Source organism: Mytilus trossulus, chromosome 6 (genome assembly GCF_036588685.1).
Source record: "Mytilus trossulus isolate FHL-02 chromosome 6, PNRI_Mtr1.1.1.hap1, whole genome shotgun sequence".
Lineage (NCBI taxonomy): Eukaryota > Metazoa > Mollusca > Bivalvia > Mytilida > Mytilidae > Mytilus > Mytilus trossulus.
In genome coordinates, this window is record NC_086378.1 from 84,382,261 (window position 1) to 84,400,893 (window position 18,633).

The following is an 18,633-nucleotide window of genomic DNA, read 5'->3' on the forward strand; positions in this document are numbered from 1 at the left end:
TATCGAGTAAAAGTTCATGCAAATTAAGACAAGAACTGGTCTATTCAGACTTTTAGACTTTTGTAGTGCACTACCCCTTGTCAATTGTAGTATATCTGTCGTCATCTCTGAATTCAATCACGGTCGACATAAACGGCTTCTGTAAATTTTAGATATGATAATTTGAAATTCACCACTTGGAAGACTTATTTTAATTTAATTGTAAAAAAAGAGGAAAAAACGAACTCGGAATATAATTCTAAACGGTTAGTCCAAAGAAAATGGTAAATTCAAATAGGAGAGTATCTCTATCACAGAAATCATGAAATCTAGCAAATACAAGTTGAGAAATTTCGTATTAAATGGGAGACGTATGGATCTATATCCAGGCGCTGAAAATCAAAAGGTTACCCACATGCATATATGTTACGTGTGAAACTTATAGTAGAAGATTTTTATTGTCATTATTACAAAATGATGGTACTTGACTAAGTTTGATCTACTACTTACGTAGCCAAGAATGTTTTTTCGCAACGGTAAAGTGCAAAATGACGTAAACCGATACTGTCAAAGGTAGTGTTTTTTACAAACTAATTTTTAAAAATCACAGTATTAATCTGTTTTGAAGATGATGAAAGTACAAACGATAACAGTTTTTTTGTAAAACAAACGTGTTGTTTTTGTACCACAAACAGCTCTATTAACATACAGTAATTGAAATTGATGAGATGTTCTACTATGCAATGATTTATCAACTGAAATCAAAGGTTAATAATGATGTATTATCATGATTATATTACTAAGTATCCTTTTCCAAGAACTCTAATGATTTAAACATTTCGCAGTTGTGCTAGTTATTATTATTCTTATTCTTGTAGTCTTTTTTTCCAAAGGTAAAGGTCCAGTTCTGTCTCTGTGTGATATGGGTGCTCAAGGACGGTCGAAATAACCAAGAGAAGACAATCAAAAACTGTCCGATGATTTAACATTTCTTCGTCAGTGGTGCGTGTTTGTATTTTTAGTTTCGATTTCTGGTTTTGTGTGACACAGATGCTCCCATAAATGAGAAATTTACTAAAAGATGAAGAAAACAATCTAATGATTAACACATTTATTTCTTTTTTTGGTAGTACGAGTTTAACAAAGGTGTTGTAATTAGTAAGAATTGTTTAGTGGATGATGCGAGTTGGCCGTGGGGGAATTGTCTTTTAAATTTGAGAAAAATTTAATACAAAATCATTTCAGCTTACTACCATATTAAAGACGATAAGGCAGCATATACAGAGCATTATTTTGGGTTTAAATTCATTTAGCTACGCTTATTAAAGCAATTACTTTATGCGGCTACAAAGTACATAACATTCACATGATACTTCAGACGGTATTCGATTCGGAATTAAACTGGCTTATCACATTTTGTCTACCAATTGAATAATTTAGATATGTCTTCTATTAATTCATAATTATGCATCGTTATTAATAATCTGTCATTGTACTTGCCTTTGATGAATAGTTTCAGAAAATCGTAAAAAATAATAGGTTTAAAAAAATTCTTCAACTGTTTTTGTGTTATACAAGAGTGCAAGAATGTTTTTTTTCTCCATTTAATTGTAAATCAGTAACTGACATTAAGTAGTAATACATGTTGTATATAAGGAAGGATTGTTTACATAAACTGTAAAGAATATATAAGAGAAAAGAAACATAAAAGTGGTTTTGCATTTAGCATTTTTTTTATTTAAAATACCTATATTCCTTCTTTTTATTGCAATTGATGACCTGTCAACATATACTAGTACTTTTTGTATAGCATCATTTGCTGTTTTGTTATAAAATATTAAATAAAATATGATGGGTGATATGTTATTTTTTACATTTTTTGATTTTATTGCGTAAGAACGACTATATTTCAATGATGTTTTAATTATATTGATATCCATAATACTGAAGGAAGAGACCGACTTTATAAAGCTGCAACTCCTCTTTAACCATACAAAGTTATTAAATTTGTGAAATGACGTATACATGTAGTGTTTTTAAGTCCTAAATATGTCTTTAAAACAAACGTTTTTTGAATAATAAATGAGAGAAAATATCCCTATTCGAAGAAATTTATCCATCCGTGTTTCTTACTCTGTTGCGCGTGCGCAGTCGGAGTAATATCTACGAAATTCAAAAACTACTAGAAAAAAACGTGAAATATACCGTGGTTCCAAATTTGAAGATAAATAGTTTTGGTGTAAGAAAAGTTGGTCACAATATTTTTCACAAACTCTCCGAACGGCAAATGATCTCGTTTATACCTTTTTTAATTGAAATCTGAATTGATTTTTTTAGTCTAAAAAAATTAGATCACATGTTTGATGAAATATCTTGTGTGTACCATTCTATTAGAATAAAGGTAACAGTAATATACTGTTGTTTGAAATTCAGAAATTGATTGAGAAAAAAATCAGGGTTACCAACTTAAAATTAGGACAACACGTCAAATATAAGAGGAGAACTACAACACATCAGAAACACTACACTTCAATGTAACACACACAGTAAAAACCCTGGCTTAATGTTTGCTTTGAAGATTTCGTACCACGCTCCTTTTGGTGGAACAATATTTTTTTGCGCCCCCCTCCAAGTCTGGATTGAAACCTGATTTCAAGTGTTTCCGTGCTCAGAAAAACCAACGTACGTATGAGTTGGCTAAAAACGTTGTGCATTCATATGAATGGGGGTGGGGGTGGGGTGGAGGGGGTAACCTTCCAGTTGCACTTCTGTTCCCTTTTTTTTAACTGAAAACCGAAGTAATTCCTCCATCCTTTTCATGTTTTATTTCTGCGGATCAACAGAAGAAAAAGCTCTTGACATGTGAAAATCTGTTGTTGTATTGCAGAGTGTCAAGGGAACGTGTATCACAAGGTGTTCTAGTGTATAAGGTCAATATTTACCATATATTGTACGAAAAGAAATTAAATTTATTCCAGGAAGTCGTGCAATGACGGAAATGAAATTTCAGAGCCGAACTTCGGGAATGACGATCGATCCGAACTGGCTTTTTCCGATTTTAATCCCCGAATACCCAAAACAGATCTTGTAATGAACACACAATAAACTACACTCAGCCTGATTATTGTTTTTCTTAGGTACCAATTTTTATTGATTAAGAAAACCTTGCGTGCAGATTAAATTTCGTGGATTTGTCAAAATCTGTATACAAGCCTATCTAAAAGTTTGTTATTCGTTGAACATTTAATTTCGTGGTTCACCTGTACCCACGAACTCCACAAAAATTGGTATTCAACGGAACTACTAAATCCACAGTAATTTATAACACTTTTATTAAATTGTTATATTTCTTCTATTAAACTAAGAGTAAGAAAACTCGTCGTAAAGAAAAAGATACAGAAATTTATAGCTGAAATTGTCTTTTTGCATTTATGGTGAATTTCTGGACAACATCGTCTGATGTTATTTCTGATATCTCATCCAAGTAATTTATGTTTTGCTATATCTACCAAATACAGAGAAGCTGGAAAGAATAAATCAGACGGTTTAACTATTCTTACTCATAAGTAGTCTGCGTTCTTATTAAAGTAAATGTAACTGTGATCATAATCGAAGGTCCTTCCCGAAAAGTCTGTGAAATATTTCTGTTTCAAGACGTTACAAAACACTGAACTTCATTGAAACTTCTTCAAGTTCCTTTTATGATATCAAGCTTAAGTTTTAATTAAAAAATAGAAATTGTCACTTACTTTACGAAGTAAACGATCTTTTGATTTAATTGCTATTCCGTTTAATTAGTTCATAATTTATGGCTGTGATTTCGTAAAGCATAGGCGTGGTTTAAATTTTGTACTTGCATGACTCCGATTTCGTAATGACTAGCTGCAGATATTTCTTTGTTCATATTGACCAGTTGTCGAAATTTGCCATTCATACAGCATGGACATTTATATACACTATAAATATATATATATATATATATGAATTTTATTTGCATTCAAGAGCTTCAATATTTCCTGGTGTTATTCAATACCACGCACTGATATTTGATTTGTTCGTTTGAATCCACAAAAATATTTACTGTATTTTAGTAAACATTAGAATACGAAATGCCCATCTTTTTTCTGCACGTGTTGTAATAAAACTACATATTTACGACAAAAGGAATCTTTTAAATTGGACTTCAATGGTAGTTAATTTTTTGTTCGAGTGCTGCATAATGGAAAAAAGAATATAAAATGGCCTCTGTTAGAAAACAAATTTTACTTTTCCTGTGTGTTGTTTTCGTCAAATGAAACAAAATACGATTCAATAAGTCATTGTTGTCAAATTAAAATTAAATATTTTAGTCGGATCAATATTTTAGTTCATTTCAATTAATTAAACGGAATATGAGTATAAGTGATTACTTAATTTATAGATGACCGATTTTTTACTGTTAAACTGGTTCTTCAAATAAAAAAAACACGTATAAATTTGCAAGTACTTAGTCTGATCCTGATTCTAATTTTGGTTATGTCATTATTAACAAATTCAAAACAGCAAAAATAATGATAGATAGATGACGGTTTAACGTCCAAACCACAGACATATAACTTGATTCATGCATATGACTGCTAGAGGTCAAACCAACAAACCACAAACCATAACATTAATTGATATTTGAGCAAGTTTGCATCTTATATTTAGTTTTATCTCGTTGTTTACTTTATTTGAATCCCTACACAATATTTTGTTTAAAAAAAAACACCTTGATAAACGCACAGTTTTAACATTGACTTAGAAATCAGTCATATAATTTGGAAGCTGAATTCATTTCTTTGTCGTAAAATTTACTCTGGCTTTAAAACGTAAAAATGTTTAAAATATTCAAGTTGTTCAAAAATAACACAATCTGCAATGTAACTCTTGAAACCTTGCATATCTCATTTCTATGGATATTTTTTTACTCTGTTCCATAGTCATGGTCTATGGGTTTTTTGAAATTTTGCTTAGTTTACAGGTATTTGTTTGTGATTATATCAGTTAATGACAAACTGCTAACGAAATGTCAATGATATTTAGTATGCACATGTATTGCCATTTGCAAGTATAATTTCCATGGACATTATATAGCCTCTCCCCATCATCATGGTTCATTGACTTTAAACACAATTTTTCATACTTTACAAGTTAATGAAAATGTTTAGGTTTGTTTAAAGGGAAGAACTGAGAATACTTGGATGGTATTTGGTATACAGTTGTATTAGCATTGGCACAGTTCATGTTTATGGATATTGTTACGCCATGATCCTTCAGTCATGGTTCATCGACATTTTTAATATTTGCATAATTTACATGTTAAAGTATTACTACAGAAAAGCGAGACATATCTATAAAAAGTAAAATCACAAAAATACTGAACTCAGAGGAAAATCAATACGGAAAGTCCATAATCACATGGCAAAATCAAATAACGAAACGCATTAAAAACGAATAGACAAGAACTGTCATATTCCTGACTTGGTACAGGCATTTTCAAATGTAGAAAATGGTGGATTACACCTGGTTCTATAGCGCTAACCCTCTCTCTTTATGTAACCCTCTCTCTTTATGTGAACAGCTCATATTATTATACTATTGAAGTATCGGGATTTTCTAGTTAAATAAAATCCATGCAATCATAGATAAATCAGATAACTCAAAAAGCAATCATGGCTGGAGTCATAACCTTGCAAATGATGCTGTATCAGTTTGGAAATGCGTTGAAAAGTAGTTCCTAGATTTATTTTTTACTTTTATATGTCCTTTAAAAATTCTGATGTCTATGTATAAACATAATATGCAATAGAAAAATATTCAACTCGTGAGTGAACTTTGGATTAAATCCTGTGATACGTTCTTTCAAGTATTAATGTTCTATTTAGTCACTAATCGGATATTTTCCATCACTATAATTTTAAATTAATGCAATCGTAAGTGTAATAATCTATAAATATTTTGTATATTATTATAAAAATACTGCTATTATTCGTATAATATTTCCCATATTAAGTAACCAAACTTTAGCGTGCAATAATGGAACTAGTGCAATAAATCTCCAAAATTAATGACGTTATCAACGACAAAATCTTAGTTTAAACCAATTTTTACTTTCAAATATTATATTGCTATACAATAAAAGAGGTATTGCATGAATATTGGGGAATATTGTCCCTCGTAGAAAATATATTGCACTCGCAAGCTCCTCCAATATACAATTCTACTCGGGTGAATATTCCCCAATATTCATGCAATAACCCTATATTACTAGTATTAGAACTGTGATTCGCGTATTATTTCATTAGTCTGTAGTATATATAACCTATTCTTTAGTAAAGTGAAAGCTTAAAACCTTATAGTACAACATTTATTATATTTTTTACACAAGTCAAAGCTTAAAACTCGATCTTCTTTCTATAGTTAAATTATATTGACAATTCTAAGAATCGTAATAAAGTAAAACATGACATCTTCCACAGTCTATAAATATAACCTTGAAGCCTTGACATGTATTTTTTTTTCTTTTTTCCTTTATGTTATTAACCAAAAGATGGAACTGTTCCTTGCCCAAATCGTTTTCGGTGATTAATTCATTATATTCCTTTTTTTATATTCATAAGTAAAAGTATATATAAATCAGGTGCTTTTGTTATGTTGGACAGTGGGTTACATCGTTATTCATTGAAGGTAAGTCTTTGTCTGTGCTTAATAATGACGGCGATTCCATGGTTTTTATGTAGAAAAGGCAATTTAGAGTGCGCATACACTAAAAAAAGTGGTGTCGCGGAGGTAATGTTAAGAAAAACAAATAAATAAATAAAGTTAGTGAGTAGTCCTCTGATTACTCTCTGTTCATTTCGATTCAAGGGAATATAAGGAAAATAGACCATCCATTTTGGCGTGCACATTCAAACGGTTACTTTTTTCTTTTTCTTTATATCACAACGTTTTATTTAATTAAGATTAACCCTATTAGTTAGATTTCACCACTGCGACAATTGTATTACGGTGGTTTTTGTTCACTCGAGACAGTTAAATATGAATAATTAAGCGCGGGGCTTGCAGTATGAATAATTTAATTTGAATGGTTGAGTGTTGAGACTGTAGAAATATCGTTACACGCAATATATAGTAATGCCATCTGTTTCTCGACTGCTTTCAGCCTTCCTTTTCAAACATTTGCCGGAAATTGTGTTCTTTATATGTGACGTCATCAGACAAAAGTCGCCATTTCTTTGACGTCACAACCGGAAACTAAAAAAGTCAAGAAAATTTTACGCCATAACTAAATTTCTACCAATCATTGTCGACAAAATGTAATTCACTTGTGCGGAAAAAAAGATTCTCACACCGATCAAAAAAAAGTGAAAATAACGCAAAAATCGAGAGTTGTTTTTCAAATCTGCAATGTAATTAACTTGTCAGATTGAATACAAAATCAAAGTTGTAAACGACAGACATGTTTTTCTGAACATTCTCTCATCTTTGACTTTGCTTCATGATCCAAATAATTGAATTCTTGATTGTACATGATTATTTCCTTCCTCGGTTATGTTGAATGATTACTTTAAATGAAAAAAAACCAAACATATCGAGAATATATAACAAGAACAAATTATAACGTTTAATGCTATGTATTAAACACTTATGGCGATAATATGAACAACATTCAATAAAATACTTAAGGATGTTCGCTTGTCGAGCTGCGGAATTTTTGTCAGATTTGCGAAATCCACTTGTTTTATCCATTTGAATGCCTCAAACATTTTTGCTCATTGACCCCCATGTTTCTTTTTATAAATCTTTAACATGTTACATGATAATCCATCTGTTAAAGTTGTATACATCTTTGTTATTTTTTTATAGGTTTTTCGAACTTAAGCAGGTCAATGATAAAGCTATAAACAATCAAGATAGACAATTCAGGCCAAAACTTCAATGGCTAATATCTCGAAAAAAAAGCACATTGACTTAAATATGTATGTTTCGCTCTTTTGGTTCCTTTTTTAATCCCCTATCAATATTTACTAGTGCTAGAAAAAGCCTGTTATTTTGAAACTGAGTAGCAATCTTCCTTAACAGAGGAAGAAAACAATCAGTAACACGAATCCAATCACAACACCGGGATTTACCTAAAGTCCACCGGAAAGGAGAGCTGGAGAACAACATCCACTATAAACACAAAATTCATGAATGTGAATTCTGGTTGTTGCCATATCCCCTTAGAATCACTAATGTAAAAGTACTTTAATTCGTGGGTATCAATTTTCGTGGTTAAAGCAATATTTACAAGTTTTTTAGTTTAGAAATGAAAATTGAAGCCATTTGATAGTTACAAATTGTCTGGATAGAGGGAAATTGCAAAGTACACATTGACACTTGTAAATCATAGTGATCACACTAATTAACGCGAGATAGAGTGATCATCAGATTAAAAACCATCAAAGGTGTTAATTCGGCCATAAACATGTCACCTTATGAAAACAGTTACATAAACACATGCTATAAATGAATCTTGAATTGTAAAATGATTATTAACATTGCTGGATGTGAATTCGTATTACTATAAGACGTGTTTCTGTACTTGTTTATCCCAAATTCATGTATTTAGTTTACATGTTTAATGTCATATTTATAATTCTCATCGGATTTTGTCAAATGTGTTGACGTCTTTTTATTATATTTAGGTGTTACGGATAGAAAAATTAATCACCGCCTTTATTAAATTTTGTACGATTAATTACGTTTGAAGTTGGATTCATAACAAACTGGACATATATATATATATATTACAGTTAATTGCTATTAATAAGTATTGCAATATGCATTTTGTTTTAATAAATTATCAGTATTTAGTTCTAATATTATCTTAAAGCAATCCTAATTCTATAAACTTTTTGAATTATAGTTTTTCATGTGTGACGTCATGCTGTTTCTAAATTTCATAAATTCAAATGTGGCATAACGTTTGCCTTTTCGCCATCGTATGTGACGTCATTTTTTTTTAATTGCGTTGACGCCTGGACTGATTCGGGTGTTATATGCTGTATTGAACTTGGCATCATGTATTTGGGTTTAGTTTTCTGTAATAAGTTAATACTTCAGTTTCATTATGAATATATCTTTCACATTCATTTGTTAAAATTTACTGTTTGCAATAGCATGAATCGTTCTATATTATAGTGTTCTTATCCCGGGCATAAAAACAATGCCGTATTTGACAAAACCTTTTCAACTTTTGATCTTCAGTGCTGTACAACTTTGTACTTTTTTCACTTTCGATCTTTTATATCTGGGCGTTATGTATTCGGGTTTAGTTTTCTGTAAATAGTTAATACTTCAGTTTCATTATGTATATCTCTTTCATATTCATTTGATAAAATTTACTGTTTGCAATAGCATGAATTGTTCTATATATTAAGAATGTTCTTATCCCGGGCATACAAACAATGCCGTATTTGGCAAAACCTTTTCAACTTTTGATCTTCAGTGCTGTACAACTTTGTACTTTTTTCACTTTCGATCTTTTATATCTGGGCGTCACTGGTGAGTCTTGTGTGGACAAGACTCGTTTTTGGTGTATTGAATTTTAAACCTGATGCTTTTTGTTATCTATTAATCATGCTTTTCTTTGTCTAATATGTTCTCCTTTTTATTTGTATTGTAGTCCTGTAATATTATGTTGTCATTTCAATGTTATATTTAACTTTGCCATTAGAGTGCGAGGTTTGGCATGCCATAAAACCAGGTTCAACCCACCGCTTTTATTCCCCTTTAAAAGTGTCCTGTACCAAGTCAGAAAGATAACCATTGCTATAATATTGTTCGTTTCTGTGTGTGTTGCATTTTAACGTTGAGTCGTTTGTGTTTTCTCTTATTTTTGAGATATTGAGATGAGACGTGGCACGGTACTTGTCTATCCCAAATTCATGTATTTGGTTTTGATGTTATATTTGTTATTCTCGTGGTGTTTTGTCTGTTACTTAGTCCGTTTCTGTGTGTGTTGCGTTTCGGTGTTGTGTAGTTGTTCTCCTCTTATATTTAATGCGTTTCCCTCGGTTTTAGCTTGTTACCCCGATTTTGTTTTTTTGTCCATGGATTTATGAGTTTTGAACAGCGGTATACTACTGTTGGTTTTACTTATCAAAAGCAAGCTCAGCAAGAATTTATTATTTCCCATCCGTTCGAGAATTATGAGGATGTAAAAAGAACAATTTATCATAGCATATCAATACCGGAAGTCTGACTTTCATTGATCAAATATATTTTTATGAGAATTAAAAGATCAAAAGTTGTAGAACAGTTTACGTTTTTAAAGATTAAATTGGTACAATCCTGCAGTTGTAGTTCATAGTGCGTTAGCCATGTGACTACTTGCATAGTATTATTAGATTTGGCGATATTCAATATATTCTCTAGATCATATCGGTAGTAAAATCTATTTTCGATGTTTTGATTTGGACAACAGTTGTTTAAGTTCGTTGGACACTTAAATTCGTGGATAAAGTCATCCACGAAAATCACAACAATTGGTACCCTTCGAATAAAAGTACTTTCACAGTATGTGTTCAATAGAAATTGTACTTTTTGTCAAATATGACAGACGACAAAGACTACAATTGAAAACCGCAACCAAACACCTCAATTTGTAGATTATAGGATTAAAACGATATTTGAATGTATAAAAATTATAATATTTTTTTGTACAATCGTATAAATTTAATCATCATCATAATCAATCTTTATTTTTACTTTACTTTTCATGAATGGCTACAATCTTTATATTTTACGCTATTGTAGGAAGTACAGTTTTACTACCACGACCATAGCAAGACAAAATGAAGTTCGCATTGTTGATGCTGGTATTTCTTGTCATAGCTACAGGTATTAACTAATGAGTAACTGCATGTTTTATTCAGTGCTGGATCCAGTATCGCGATCAATTAACAATTTTAAGTACTGGTTTTTCAAACACTTTTTAAATGTATTTTATGTTCATTTGTTTCAGTTCTTCAAACAAAATAATGATACAATAACTCATCGCAAAATCGTTTTAAACGAAACTGATTCTCGTTTCACTTTCAAAATAGTTATCAATTGATATCTACTACAAATAACAAATATACGTTTTATTTATATAGGTCTCTCTGTTTTCAAACGACTAATTATATCTTTTTTATTCGCAAACCAGGCCTACTTGGATAATAATAATAAAGTATGGTCTTGACGAATAGTGTGAAAAGTCCTTCAAAATCCGTTTAGGTCAATCAACATGGTCTAATAATAACCCAACTATCCAATTCTTGTTTATCTTTCATTTAGTGAGTGAGTTGTAACAATTAAAAGTTTAGAGATAATTGCATTGCTAAAGGATGTATTCTTCTGACTTTTAAGTCTCGTTGGAATCTCGTTCTTGAATTATTTCCAAAACATGTGATAGAAATGGAAAATATCAATGAATTTCAAAAATATTATAATCAAACATAAATCTGTAAAACAATTGTATATTTACAATAAATGTTTTTTGAGTAATCCAGTTTTCAAATTTTACAACCAATGAAGTCAGTATTTTTAGCCAAAATTTTGAGAAAATGGGTGAGGGATACAAAAAAATGATTTTACAAGAATCATGTACATCCCATATCATTTTGGTCTTTTCAAATTTTTTAGATATGTCTTTTTTCAATCATTTATAACAAAAAAGTTGAAATTATCTGCATTTTGTTCTAAAAAATTGAGAAAAATCACAGAAATACAAAATTGACAGCATGGTAAATTTTACACAAAAAAGCGTCAAAATATGATAATTTTTTTTTATATTATCACCTACCTATAGTTTTTTTTAGTAAAATTTATTCAGATTGGTCCACTTCATCTTCATAGAAAGTATGAAAAAATGTTTAATTGTGGAACTGTGATTTTTTTTCATGATAATATCCCAAAAATAAGTAAAAGTCTATGAAAAATGGGAAAATCATCAAATTTGGACATTTTCAAAGGCCCCTAGCAAAAATGAAGTTCAAGACCATATGATTTGTTCTTCACCAATTATTTTGTTACAGTCTTATAAATCTAAAAATCAGGTTAAGAAAAAAAGTTTAATTCTAGAAATTTTTGGCTCCTCAGAGGTGTACATCCTTAACTAAACATTTCCAAAAACATGGAATTGTTTATATTTCTCTTGCAATAGCCACACTGCTGTCTCATCGATTGTTGGAAACCTTTTGTCATAGGCCACCTAAACTCCGTGGTAGTAAAGACCAATGTCTGCATAAATATAATTATTGATATCTTCGAAAGACAAGAAATATATATCGCTTATAAAGACAATAAAATAAGGAAAACCAAGAATATACAAACTTCGAGTGAAATATCAAAGAATAAAACAAACAAAACACTTCCAAAACCGTCTATTGACTTTGACTAATTGACGAGGAACGTTAGTTACTTTACATTTAGCAACTTATTAGAACTTCACAAACATTTATTTTAAGCTATATCTTTTAAATCCCGAAGGACAGACTTTTCGTTGAATGGCACACCTGGAGACAAGAATAACAGTAGTACTAACATAGAAGTTGATAAAATATAACTCATGTTCGTAATGCAGAACATGTGTTTCAAGTAATTTTATTTCTAACTGAAACAAGTTTAAAATCCTCGCAGCCGTTTTTAAAGCTTCAGTTCAGAATATTTTCCTATTACTATTCTTTGTAGATACAAATGTATGTTTAATTCTTACAAAACGGCTCTAATTCATGAATTTTAATTATTGTTAACTAAGGGTAATAAAACAAAACTAAATCACAAAAAAATAGGATACTTGTTCAAGAATCGCATACAAAATGTTCTATAATAAATGCAGAAAACAAAACTAACATTTACTGCATTTTAAGTATTCGAAAGTAGTAAAAACTGTAATACATGTAGTTCATGAATTGTGTGATTGAATGAATTCTAATATTAACCGATCCTCTTAAAAAGACTCAGTACAAACCTTCTTTAAACGTAAACATGATATTTTAAGAAAAGGTTTTGATTTGTTTTGACATGTTCAAATCAGATGTAAAAATACGGAATATATGAAAAGCATTTAATGGTATCATTCATCAGCTTTTAAAATTTATTTATACCATAGTTATTCGATTTATTCAGTGTATAGCAGAATTGTATTTTCTAAATTATACCTTTTATAGTTTCGATCAATTTAATTCTATGAAATCATTGTGCTTTAAAATCAGTTGAACCCATATCAAACTCACCAATAGATTACATTGCATAAAGACAGAATGGTCAAAAATCTAAAATATCATATTTATCTTATGAGCAAATTTCACTATAACGAAAAGACTACATCTTAAGGATGTATTTTTCTGACGTTTCAGTCTCGTTGAAATCTTGTCTAGAATTATTTCCAAAATATGTGATAGAAGTGGAAAATAGCAATAAAATTGAGAATGGAAATTGGGAATGTGTAAAAGAGACAACAACCCAACCATAGAAAAAACAACAACAGCAGAAGGTCACCAACAGGTCTGCAATGTATCGATAAATTCCCGCACCCGGAGGCTTTCCTCAGCTGGCCCCCAAATAAATGTTTAAAATGTATTTATCAAACTTGACTCTAAAACAATTGTGTATTTACAATAAGTAGTTTTTGAGAATTAGATATTTTATTTCCTATCAAATCAGTTGTTGTAGCCAAAATTTGAGAAAATGGGTAAGGGACACAAGAAATAATTTTACGAGAAACATGAACATCCGTTAACACTTTTTTTCTTTCCAAATTGATTGCTTGTATTTTTTTAATCATTTTTTAAGACTTACCTATATTTTTGTAAATTTAAATTTATTCAGAATGATCCACTTCATCTAAGTTAAAAGTGTGAAAAAAAGTTAAATTGTAGAACTGTAATTGTTTTCACTATAAAAGCCCCAAAATGGGTAAAAAAGGCAACAGTAGTATACCGATGTTCAAAACTCACAAATCGATTGAAAAAATCAACAAATGAAATTGATGAAAGATGGGAAATCATCAAACTTGGGTACGTTCAAAGGGTCTTAGCTAAAAGAAGTGCACCACCATATGATTTTTTCTTCACCTATTATTTTTCTTAGACATCTATAAACCTTAAAATCAGGTTACATGTAAGAAAAAAAGATTAATTCAAGAAATTTTTGGCTCCTCAGAGGTGTGCATCCTTAATGCATTCGTCTGTTGGAAAATTTAGTATTCGTTGGAAATTTGCTCAACTAGACTCAGTCGATGAAAACTGCATATCAAATATAAATGAGGTACATCGAAATAAGGTTGTTCCTGAAATTTTTCCATTATTAACATCTGTGACAAGACTTTTAAAATGTAAACCTTTAATGATTTGATTTACTTGGTCACGCAAATAAAAATATGTTTATTATCTTTAAATAACGTAGATATTAAAACAAATCATATAGTCAAATGTTGTATTTTTTGCATGAAAGGTTACAATCTGAGGTCGTTAAAAAAAAAATACGCATTACATGCTTCAAAATGAATTGCAGTTATATCTTTTGACAAATAAACACAGCTTTCAGGTCGTCCAATATATATCCCCATCAAACTTGAACGGGTTTTTTTTCGGACTGATATGATTTAAACAATCTTTTCAGTGAGAAAAATCAAAATCTCCGGTACATATTTTTGTAATTTCACATGTGTAAACAATAAATAGAAATGTTTTACTAAAATAGATATGTTTAGCTTTATACTGGAAAGGAAAAGTCTTTTCTGTGCTTCAGAAATATTATCACTTATGATTTCCACTTGTAGATGATGTGCTCTCCCAAACTCCTCCTCTTTGTGGTTGTAATCCAATAATAATAGATCCAGTTTGTTCAAGTTTTGGTGTGACTTTCCAGAACAGATGTTTCATGGGATGCAGGTAAATATGTTCTACAAAACAAACAGTTCATCTATAATGTTTTGAAACAAATCACATAATTAAATAAATTGAAATCACTGTTCAATTGATATTGTCTCTCTTGAACTAGTCTGACAGGCGTAACAAATAGCCAAAACAATTAGCTGAGCTGGTACATTTAAAACCAAACGGATGAGTATCAAACAATGAATTGGACATGCAAACTGTTCTAGATCTTTTTTTTTAAATTTCCAAGTACTGATCTAAAGTGCTTCAATACAGTTTTTCATTGATGCTAGATGCCAAATAATGGTGAAAGGATCAAAAGTATAGCCAAATACAGAGGATGAATTACAGCTTTTTTTTAACTAATACTAATACATTCTATAATTCAATGATTTCATTAGTTTTACCAATACATATTTCTCAGTTCAATATACGTATTTTCTTGCAAATATCGAAGCATGTCACTATTAAGATTGTGATTCCCTCTGGGGACTAACAATTAAACAGAAGAGATACATCGACTCAGTTATAACAAAGGCAATACACGGTATAATTTTTAATGCACTTGTTTCATTTCCAATAATCATGACTCTTGAGTGATACTCGGAGCCAAAATGTCTGAAATCTAAACCTTAAACAAACGTTGTAAAGCTGATATAACCGTAGTTGACAAAAAGTATAGCAATAAACATATAATTTTCGGTTCTTATACGGCATTGGTTTTCGAATCTTTTGCTTTGACCGTTCCTGGTAAAGGTAAAACTGGAAAAAGACTTCAGACGCATGACATTTACATCTGTTCACTGTTCTCAGGTACATTGATTTATATGTATTATGTAATATATTTTCTGTCTATTCGAAATAACATAAAAAATGTGGTGCACACCGTTAAATAACTCGCTACGCGCGTTATTCAGTGTGCACCATTTTTTTTTAAGTTATTTCTTCATAGACAGAAAAAACATTACAGTCATTCCTTGAATATATTTGTATCGTTTTTTTTCTTATTCCTCTAAGTTTTTATAACACTAAACGTAAGGTAACGTAAGTTATTGATATCATGGATTTTTAATGGAATTTTGCATTTGTCTGTAACCGGAAGTCCTCCATATTCATACCATAGAAATAAATGTAACAGTTACCAAAGAGAATTTCGAAAATAAATATATGAAAATTAACTTTTTCATATCTTAACTTTCAGATATTAAACACATAAAATAGGGACGAAAGATACCAAAGGGACAGTCAAACTCGTAAATCTAAAACAAACTGACAACGCCATGGCTTTGAATGAAAAAGACAAACAGACATACAATAGTACATATGACACAACATAGAAACCAAAGAATAAACAACACGAACCCCACCAAAAACTAAGGGTGATCTCAGGTGCTTCAGAGCAGATACTGCTCCTCATGCGGCACTCGTCGTGTTGATTATGGGATAACAAATCCGGTAAATAGTCTAATTCGGTAGATCACATTCATGAAATGGAAGGGGGTTGTAGTTACGACGTAAGGAACACATCCGATATCATTTGTGAAACGGTCATTCCATAACGGTCAACCAACTCGTAATAAATACTTTGAATAGAGTAATGCATTGAACAATTTTTATGTAAATAATTTTGAAACTTTGGTTCTTGAAAGCTTTTTCAACGAATTCTTGAAATGTATCGGTTCTATTTCACAAATAAATGATGGTAAGGAGTAAATAGTTAAATTTTCCGGACGCTGTGAAAAAGGCGCTGAGGAGGCAAACGTAAACATCACGTAGTGAATGCTGTGTCCAAAGAAGCCTTATTTGTCATTATTCTACATATTACATACTCACTAGGAAATTGATATTACAGTAAAAACGAATTTTATGACACTTATAAACACTTGTCGAAGCTATGTTGTATTAATATAACAGATATTTTAGTGGCAATCAGAATCGTCAATGTCATACAATTTCATAATACTTGTAGATATATCAATGTTTTGTATATTACATGTGACGTATATTATTATTAAAAAGTAATTAAGGGTTGATTAATTAAAGGAACATCTGCATTGTTGGTTCCTTATTATTTATGGGGCTATCTTTGGTGGATTTTGTAATGATAGGTGAACTTCGAATTTTATGTGTTAGATTATATAATATTCCCCCTAAGGTCTGTGTGTAATGTTTGGCAAAACACGAAATCAAATATCTACGAAATAACTATATTGCCGAGTCGAAAGATTGTATACAAAACTACATATTATATGGAAGCTTTTTTGAATTTAATATGGGCAAGAATTGAATGATTTTCATAACTATAGCCAATGACAGATGTCGAAGTGATACGTCAATTATTTTTTACAGCGATCATTATTTTCGTTGCTACGGTCCTTGTCCATGTAGATTTTAGCATGTATCAGACAAAGGTAAGTAGTAATGTAACATAATTGAGTCTTAGAATTTGTATTAAGGATACATAAAATTGAGAACAGAAACGGGGAATGTGTCAACATACGAGCAGTCCAAAGACACCAAATAGTCTGCAACACAGATAGACAATTCCGTATCAGGATCTCGAGGCAGGCTTCATTCTGGCCCGTAACAAACATATGAACTAGTTCAGCAAAATTTAAAAAAAAAAGTCACAGTAAAATAAGAAATATAGAGATAAGAAGTGACCATAATGTTTAAATAAGGTCAATTCAAATATTTCGTGCTATGCTGTTGGTAGTTGTACGGATGTAAGATATTGTCATTCGAGGTTCGCTTTTAGTGCAGTATCCAACCCGAATAAATGTATTTTTTGTGTCTTTTTGCCTAATGTGAATACTAATGTGTGTAAGAACAGAATATTTAATTTGATTTATATGTATTTGCATACATAATGAAAATTGCTTTTATTTTTTAGATTTGGGTTTTGGGTTTGTAACCTGTAGCGGTCTCGACAGACATTAACAGATGAACTTTATGTTGCATTTCTCTTAAATAAAATTAAAACTGTGCTGCACATTGTCAGGCGAGCTGATCCCATACAAAGGTGTCGAGTTTATTTTGTAAATAATTTATTTGAACCCTGAAAAAAGTGGAAAAACTCAGACGGGAAAAAAAACAAGTTAACAGTTTTTCATCACTTCATAAACACATTGCCATTAATGTTGTATTTGGATATTTGACAATATTAATAAAACATATTGAATAATTTTATTATTCACCCAAACTGATACCAACCAGTGAAACCAAATCAAAACTGGTAAATTTAACCCTTCAATTGTAACATGTTTAAACTGATATTCAACTATAATATTTTAGAAATAAGAAATAAACATAGCCTTGATGGTAACCGAGACTTTCACTCTAGTTATACTAAAATACTTAATAAATTCTATTCCTAAAAATGTGTTAGTTGAATAGATCTATTGTTACGAATAACTATAGATTTTAACAGCAGAGTGTGACTAGCAGGGTTTCTTGAAACCCCTACTTCAACATCTAGAAATCACAGTGCATTGTTATTACTATTTTAAAACATACATGTTTAGACTTTTTATTAGAATTATATATTTAACACAAATATATAACATTGTTCAGTTGGACTAAGTCTTAATAATAAAATAAATATTAAGATTAGGATTGTTGGAGACAAATGATTGCAAGCAGGGGCGGATCCAGTCATCCCATTCAAAAGTCTTGAGTGTCAAAAAGAAGGGTTCCAACCCACTAACTTGTATTTTGACGGACCGAA

The 18,633-nt window shown here is 30.6% G+C and overlaps 1 long non-coding RNA gene across 1 annotated transcript; it reads left to right on the forward strand.

The window, feature by feature from the left end:
* The first annotated feature begins 6,624 nt into the window (after nucleotides 1–6,624).
* Nucleotides 6,625–18,265, forward strand: LOC134723826 (uncharacterized). Its single transcript, XR_010108186.1, has 5 exons — nucleotides 6,625–6,687; nucleotides 10,801–10,884; nucleotides 14,810–14,921; nucleotides 17,256–17,317; nucleotides 17,800–18,265. It is a non-coding gene; the product is annotated as an uncharacterized LOC134723826 (long non-coding RNA).
* The last annotated feature ends 368 nt before the right edge of the window (nucleotides 18,266–18,633 follow it).